We start from the raw sequence: 8,916 nt of genomic DNA on the forward strand, positions 1-8,916 counted from the left end.
GACAGGAGCTCATTAAGTTGCTTAAAGCCTTGCTAAGTTGCCAAGGCTGGTCTCAAACTTGTGATCCTCCTGCCTCAGCCTCCCCAGTTACTGGGATTACGGGTATATGCCACTGACCCAGACACCTGGGATCATTTTTTACCAATTGTCAGAACTGTGCCTTTTTTCCATAGTCCTATCCCAGTCCCCTTTTCCCATCCTGATCCACTGGGATCTATGTCTCCAGCTCTGAGGGCATTAAGATGAGCTTTATTTGGGGGCTCTAAGGTCTTGGGAGAAATTCCTGAGCATGTTTCAAATGCCTAGTGACTTTGGTCTCTCTGACTGGCCAGCCATCCCCTGGCTAAGCCCTGTGGGTGGAATTCCTGCTCTTGCCCCCGCTGCCTGGGTGTGCCGTCCCTGCTGGCAGTAGGGTAGGGAAGCACTGGGATCCTGGGCCTATGTGGTGTATTGACTGTTGCCCATTTTTTCTTCCTAGATTGAAAATGTTGTTTGGTCTATGCTGCCAGAGAGAGGGGTAAAGTTTATGTGGGCCCTGTTATCTTTCCCCAAAGGCCAAAGATGGGACCCCCCTACTTGGGCCTGAGAGGAAGGGAGAATAAGGTTCTCAGTTCTCCTTCCCCTGACTATTGTGTCTGTAGGATTCAGGGCCAGGAAAGGAGCTGGAGCTCGGGGTGGAGGGCCTGGTCCTGTGCCTGGCAGGAAGAACATGCCTGCACATGTGTGCACGTGTCCGTGTGTGCACAGCCAGGGAGCCACCGTCCTGGTAGTGCCAAGATGCTCTGCTTGTCGCAGGGGACGGGTCTCAGAAGAGGAAGTTGGGCCATGGAATATTATTCCAGTGTGTTGTGGGATGAGTCAGTTCAGAATAGGCAGAGCTGCGGGGAGAAGAGCTAATAATCCAGCACCAAATGAGCCAGTGACCACACAGCGAGGCCAGCGGTCTGTGACCTGTCACCTGGTTGGGCTTACCCGCTCAGTCAGATGCATCCCCTAAAGAATGACGGAGGGAAAGGAGGGAGGGTGTGAGGGGTTCCTTGTGTGCTCCCAGCGGAGCCCTGTTGCAGTTGAGTTCTGGTCACCTACAAATGTTGACTGGATGTGCCCTGGTGGAGTAGGTTCTAGGGCCTAGAACACGGGGAGAACCTCGTACCCACGGGTAAGGGCCAGAGACCTCTGCCTCTCACCCCACAATGCTCTCTTCCAGACTCTGCAAGCCCCTGTACATAGTACACGTCTTCATTCTAATAGGTAAGGCCCTGGGTGCTGGCATGGATTAGGGATGATGGCGGGACCTGAAAGACTGATTCCCACCCCAGGGCTACCTGACTCCAGGTGCCCATGGAGCTCCTACAGACCCTCCCCTAAGGCTGCTGCATTCCTGGCTCCCATGAGGGACTGGCCGCGTTGACTTGAGTCCATGCCGCCCTTCCCCACAGGACCACAGCAGTAGTCTCGGATCTGTGCCTGCATACCTCTGGAAAAACTCTGTCCCTGAGTACATTTTAAGTCAGCACCTAATATCTTTCACAAACTTAAATGGCTGAGGAGGATATGATTTCTGGCATGTTATAAATAAGGACATTGAAAATAAAGCAATCACATCGCCCTTAAATGCTTTAACTGGTCTTTTCTCACCAACCTGCAGGAGTGATATACTACTATTTCCAGAAGTCTGTGGGGAAAACAGCCCCTGACTCTGAGATTGCTGAGGAGTCATCACAGGTATGAACGTCTGGCTGTTGTGGACTGGAGGATGAGACAGCCTCACTTGAACCTGAATATGCTCCTCGACCATAAACAGTCAACCACCTACGTGTACAAAATACTACGTGAACATGAGGGCTCTGGAGAAATTCTGTCTGTCTCTGGCAAAGTGTCAGAGAAGAGCCTTATTCTCTCCCCTAGTCATGTGCTGCTTATGTGGTCACCTTAGGGCTCTATGGTGGTGGCCCAGAAAAACCTAATAGATCAGATGACCTCCTCACCAGTATGTAGGAGTGACCCTTTTGAGAATGGGCAACCAGGGGTCACAGAGTCTCCTTGATGTCCCAGGCCCAAGAACCTGTGGCAGAAGCTCCTACTTCTAGCCCTGCATGAGAATGCAAATGAATGCTGTATGTCCACTGAAGGACATGCAGTGGGTCAGGGGCTGCCCATCTGTCAGACCGCTTAAACCTCCAGAGCCAGTAGCTCCCACTTTATAAATGAGGAGACAGGCTCCAAAAGAGAGTACCTGGGCCAACTGACATGACAGGAAAGACCACATACTGCTCTCTGGAGGCCTCCTGATACCTCTCCAGTGCTTTTGAGGAAATGGTGGTTCATGCCCAGAGCTCCGGCAACATGGGAGGTGGAGGCAGGAAGATTGTAAATTCAGGGGCAGCCTCAGCAGCCTGGCAAGACCTTGTCTCAAAATAAAAATAAGGACCGGGCTGTGGCTCAGTGGTGCAGTACTCCTGGGTTCAATCTCTAGTACCAAAGAGAGAAAGAAAATGGGGTTCTAGTACCAAAGAAAAGAAAAAACAAGGTTATTGGTGACACTAAGGGTCACGGCTTTTGGGAGATTGGGGGAGCCCTCTATAAATGCCCACGATGATAAGTGCCTTGGAGATTATTACATCTTTGCTTTAAAAAAAAAAACCCTATCTCCATTTTTAACCAAAAATTATCATATTTGTGTGTCCATCTACAACTAAAAATATTTTTAGTTGTACATGGACACACAATACCTTTATTTAATTTATTTATATGTGGTGCTGAGGATCAAACCCAGTGCCTCACACGTGCGAGGCAAGCATTCTACCACTGAGCCACAACACCAGCCCCCCCTCATCCTGCTTTATCTTGGCATTTTCATACTGAATAAATTACTACAATGGAAGATAGGGTTTAGTGCTTATAACAGCTGCATACTTACTGCTACCTCCAACTAGCATTTCACCTCTCTCTGACTTTCCAACATAATTATAGTTTTTGGCATTGTAAATCTATGAGTAATTACTTCAATTCTTAAAAAAATTTAGATATGATTTTTTTTTATGATTTTTTATCATTTGGCTTTAAAGTTCCTCTCCCTAGCTCCCTCCCACCACTATGGGGCTCTTTTTATTTTTTTTTTCCAATTAAGTTATCATTTATACAGAGTAAAAGCCATCCATTTTAGTGTACAGTTCTAGGTTTTGACAGATATATACAGTTATGTAACCACTACCACAATCAAGATGCAAGTAGTTCTGTCATTTCAAAATATTCCCCATCTAGCCAGGCACATGCCTATAATCCAAGCTACTGTGGAGGCTGAGGAAGGAGGATTAAAAATTGGAGGCCAGACTGGGCAATTTAGTAAGACTCTGTCTCAAAATTAAAAGAGCTAGAAATGAACCTCAATGGGAGAGCACTTGCCTAGCATGAGGCCCTGAGTTTAGTCCCCAGTACTGCAAAAAGAAAAGAAAGAAAATCCCCTTACTGATTTGTGGTCAACACTTCCCCCACTCCCAGGCAACCTGTGAGTTTTGTCTTTGCAGAACTGTCACATAAATGGAAACACGTCGTTTTGGGCCTGGTTTCTGTCACTCAGCACCTTGCATTTGAAATTCATCCACTTGTGTACATCAGCAGTAGTAGTCCATTGTGTGAAGGTCACAGTATGTTTATCCTTCATCAGTTAAGAGACATGGATTGTTTCTAATTTTTGCTGATTACAAATAAAATAAATATAAACATTCCCATATGGGAACATAAGTTTTCCTTTAACTTGGATAAACAGCAGTGGGCTGTTGGGTCATATGGTAAGTATGAGTTCAAGAAATGTAAGGAACAAACTTTTCCAAAGTGATTGTATTATTCTGCAGTCTCATCAGCAATGAATGAGAGATTCCAGTTGTTCCACTTCCTCTCTAGCTTTTGTCTTTTTAAAAGCTATTCTAATGCATGATTATCAGTTTTTTAAGATCAATACATAACAAAAAATATGTAAACAATAATCTCTTGTAGTAGAAGATCACTCTTCCTTTTGGTTTTCTCTTTAATTTCTATAGTTTTCTCTGTCCCTATAGTTAATTCATCTAAGCTTTCTGCCAAAAATACAAATCTCCTTGCAGTGCATGTAGATGAGTCAGATGAGTTATCAACATGATCATTTTATGCAGACATTTCCTGGAACCCTGAATCTCCCTGCCTGCCTGTGGACTGGGTGCTCTGGAGGCAAAGGGCTCAGCTGTTCTCCTGAGACTTCCTCCACCATAATTCTGGGGACTCATCCCTTCTCTGTTATCCTCTTTCTAGATTACTCTTGAGTTGTTTCCTGAGTAGTCTTATACATTACTTATCTTAAAAAGGTATTTCATACTTGATCAAGCAGTTAGCTAGGTATAGAATTCTACATTGGAAATATTTTAGATTTTGAAGTTCTTCATTCTCTTCTAGTTTTAAATATTGCTGTTAAAAAATCTGATCAAGTTGCATTCCTAATGCTGAGGTGGTAGGTTTTTCATTATCCTTAGTGTTCTGATATTTATTGTGACAACATCTGGGTTAGGCTCCTCTTTGGTCCATTGTCCTAGATACTTGGTGATTCTTCCCCTCTGGAAACTTATGTCCCTCATCTCTGGGAAATTGTCTTGATAAAAAGTGTACAGGGCCTGGGGTTGTGGCTCAGTGGTAGTGCTCACCTAGTGTGCATGAGGCACTGGGTTTGATCCTCAGCACCACATAAAAATAAAATAAAGATATTGTGTCCATCTACGACAAAACATTAAAAAAAAAGAGGGGCTGGGGTTGTGGCTCAGTGGTAGAGCGCTTGCTTACATGTGCGAGGCCCTGGATTCAATCCGCAGCACGACATAAAAATAAAGAAAGATATAAAAAAATTTTTTTAAAAGAGGAACAAACTTACTTGACAGCTCTCCCTGCCAACACAGTCTGTTGTCTCCATTCTCTTTTTCAGAAATATTTATGATTTCGCATTTGGAGTTCCTGACCTCTCCTCTTTCTGGGAAATGTTATTTCCCAATATCTTATTTTTATATTTTAAGAAAAAAAAGCGATTTCAAGTGTTGAGGTGTAACATTTTTTAGCGCCTCCTATTCTGCTTTGTGAATACAAGAATCTTTCTAAAGATCTCAATTATAGGTGTTTTTTTAAGAGGTTAAACACCTGGTAGTCTTTTTTTTTTATTTAGACTTTTCTGTATGTCAGACTTTATTTTGTAAATTCTTTTTAGATGTATATACGTGACAGTAGAGTGATTTTGACATGTTATACATATGTGGAGTACAACTTAGATCTAATTAGGATCCCATTCTTGTGGTCATACCTGTGGTAGTTTCACTAGCCGTGTATTCATGTATGAACATAGGAAAGTTATGTCTAATTCATTCTACTGTCTTTCCTGTCCCCATCCCTTCTCCCTTCTTTTCATTCCCCTTTGTTTAAGCTCGTGAACTTCTTCCCTCCCTCCTTGTGTTAGTATCCACATTTCAGAGAGAATACTTGGCCTTTATTTTTTTGGCATTGGCTTCTTTCACTTAGCATTGTAGTCTCCAGTTCCATCCATTTACTAGCAAATGCCAAAATTTAATTTCCTTTTATGGCTGAGTAATATTCTATTGTGTAGAGAAACATTTTCTTTATTCATTCATCTGCTGAAAGGCACTTAGGTTGGTTCCATAGCTTAGTTATTCCGAATTGAGCTGCTATAAACATTGATGTGGCTGCATCACTGTTCATGTTGGGTTAAGTCCTTTGGGTATAAACTGAGGAGTGGGATAGCTGGGTCAAATGGTGGTTCCAGGGGCTGGGGATGTGGCTCAAGCGGTAGCGCGCTCACCTTCCATGCGTGCGGCCCGGGTTCGATCCTCAGCACCACATACATACAAACAGATGTTGTGTCTGCCGAAAAGTAAAAAATAAATTTAAAATTCTAAAAAAAAAAAAAAAAAAAAAAAAAAATGGTGGTTCCATTCCAAGTGTTCTGAGGACTCTCCATACTGCTTTCCAGATGGTTTTTACACAAATTTGCAATCCCACCAGCAATGAATGAATGAACCTTTTCCCTCACATCCTGACCAACATTTATTGTTACTTATGTTCTTTTTTTTTTTTTAATTTTTTATTGTGGGTTGTTCAAAACATTACAAATTTCTTGACATATCATATTCCACACTTTGATTCAAGTGGGTTATGAACTCCCACCTTCACCCCATACACAGATTGCAGAATCACATCAGTTACACATCCATTGATTTACATATTGCCATACTAGTGTCTGTTGTGCTCTGCTGCCTTTCCCATCCTCCACCCTCCCCCTCCCCACCTCTCCCCTCCCCTCCCCTCCTCTCTCTCTACCCACTCCACTGTATAACCCTGAGGGTCTCCTTCTATTACCATGCAATTTCCCTTCTCTCTCCCTTTCCCTCCCACCTCTCATCCCTGTTAAATGTTAATCTTCTTCTCCTGCTCTTCGTCCCTACTCTGATCTTAGTTACTCTCCTTATATCAAAGAAGACATTTGGCATTTGTTTTTTAGGGATTGGCTAGCTTCACTTAGCATAATCTGCTCTAATGCCATCCATTTCCCTGCAAATTCTATGATTTTGTCATTTTTTAATGCAGAGTAATACTCCATTGTGTATAAATGCCACATTTTTTTTATCCATTCGTCTATTGAAGGGCATCTAGGTTGGTTCCACAGTCTTGCTATTGTGAACTGTGCTGCTATGAACACTGATGTAGCAGTGTCCCTGTAGCATGCTCTTTTTAGGTCTTTAGGGAATAGACCGAGAAGGGGAATAGCTGGGTCAAATGGTGGCTCCATTCCCAGCTTTCCAAGAAATCTCCATACTGCTTTCCAAATTGGCTGCACCAATCTGCAGTCCCACCAGCAATGTACAAGTGTGTTACTTATGTTCTTGATAATTGCCATTCTGACTAGAGTGAGGTGGAATCTCGATGTAGTTTTAATTTTCACTTGTGAAATTGTTAGAGATGTTGAACACTTTTTCATATATTTATTGACCATTCATATTTCTTCTTCTATGAAATGTCTGTTCAGTTCCTTTGATTTTTTTTAAGTTCTTCGTATATCCTGGAGATTAATGCTCTATTTGAGGTGTAGATGACAAAGATTTTCTCCCATTCTGTAGGCTCTCTCTTCACATTCTTATTGTTTCCTTTGCTGTGAAGAGCTTTTTAGTTTGATGCCATCCCATTTATTTTATTTATTTATTAAAAAAAAGATTTTTTTTTAGTTGTAGTTGAACACACAATATCTTTATTTTTATGCGGTGCTGAGGATCGAACCCAGTGCCTCACACGTGCGAGGCAGGCGCTCTACCACTGAGCCCCAGCCCCAGCCCATCCCATTTATTGATTTTACTTGTGCCTTAGGAGTCTTATTGAGGAAATCAGTGACATGATGGAGATTTGGACCTATATTTTCTGCTGGTAGATGCAGGGTCTCTGGACTAATGCCTGGGTTCTTGATCCACTTTGAGTTTTGTACAGGGTGAGAGACAGGGTTTCAATTTAATTCTGCCTCATATGGATTTCTAGTTTTCCCAGCGCCATTTGTTGAAGAGGCGGTCATTTCTCCAATGTATGTTTATGGTGCCTTTATCTAGCATGAGATAGCTGTGTTCATGTGGGTTTGTCTGCGTCTTCATGTCTGTTTTGGTGCCAATACCATGCCATTTTGTTACTATTGCTCTGTAGTATAATTTAAGCTCTGGTATTGTGATGCCTCCTGATTCACTTTTCCTTCTAAGGATTGCTTGGCTATTCTGGGTCTCTCATTTTTCCAAATGAATTTCGTGAGTGCTTTTTCTATTTCTATGAAGAACATCATTGAATTTAATAGGAATTGCATTAAATCTGTATAGCACTTTGACAACGTTAATTCTTCCTATCCAAGATCATGGGAGATCTTTCCATCTTCTAAGGTCTTCTTCAATTTCTTTCTTTAGTATTCTATAGTTTTCATTGTAGAGGTCTTTCACCTCTTTTGTTAGATTGATTCCCAAGTATTCCATTTTATTTTTTGAAGCTATTGTGAATGGTGTAGTTTTCCTAATTTCTCTTTCAGCGGATTCATCATTGAAAACCTGGTAATCTTTAGGTGACTGCTTGTGAAGGCACTGACAGACCTCACCTCAGCCTTCCCTCTCTCTTTGTCATGTAGCCCATAGGAGAGACCTTGAGACCAATGTGGGGGCTGATGGACAAGTGCTACCCAGTGACCACTCAGGTGGGTAAGGGCTGAGGACACCTCTTCCCCTGCCATGGGGTAGCTGTCCTGGGGCACTCTGCAGGCACAGCAAGGGGGACTAAAACTGGAGAGGACCGGCCGGGAAGGACTCCCATTTACTGCTAGCTGTGTGTCACCTCTTTTGTCTCCTTCTGCAGAGACATAAAGTCAACACTGGAAAGAAGCAAGCCTCTGGGGTAAGTTAGGCTTGGAAGGGATGGGATGTGGCTCTCTTCCTGTGAAGCCATTAGACTTAGGGACACCCTACTTCCTGTCCCAGGAGTAATGGCAGGCCCCCTCAGGAAAACTTACAGACTTACCAAAGCTCAACCCAAAAGGGAGGGATGTCTCAGGAAAATCTAAGGGCTTTAACACCTCAAATTGAGAACAGGAAGAATAAGGTGTTCTGAGACCCTTGTTGCCCATATTCTGCCCTCTTGACACCCACCCTGCAGACCATGACCCCCAGGTCAATGGCAGGACAGAATGATGCTGCCTCCAAGGAGGAAAGTGACATCTTGTCTCAGGAGGAAGGGCAGGTAAGGTCCCCAGGAAGGAAGCAATCAGCCCATTCTTAGGAGGAGGAGGTGGAAGGAATCCCAAGTGCGAGGTAATGATGGCCTGGGCCTCAAATGGAACATCCCCCACATGGTGGTCCTGAGAAGCTGTGC

The 8,916-nt window shown here is 43.3% G+C and overlaps 1 long non-coding RNA gene across 1 annotated transcript; it reads left to right on the forward strand.

Moving 5' to 3' along the window:
* The first annotated feature begins 1,665 nt into the window (after positions 1–1,665).
* LOC131423619 (uncharacterized) lies at positions 1,666–8,442 on the forward strand. The gene is made up of 3 exons (XR_009225390.1): positions 1,666–1,725; positions 8,180–8,245; positions 8,404–8,442. It is a non-coding gene; the product is annotated as an uncharacterized LOC131423619 (long non-coding RNA).
* The last annotated feature ends 474 nt before the right edge of the window (positions 8,443–8,916 follow it).

Source organism: Marmota monax, unplaced genomic scaffold (assembly GCF_021218885.2).
Source record: "Marmota monax isolate L192 unplaced genomic scaffold, Marmota_monax_Labrador192_F-V1.1 WCK01_AAM20220418_F8-fsc00051, whole genome shotgun sequence".
Lineage (NCBI taxonomy): Eukaryota > Metazoa > Chordata > Mammalia > Rodentia > Sciuridae > Marmota > Marmota monax.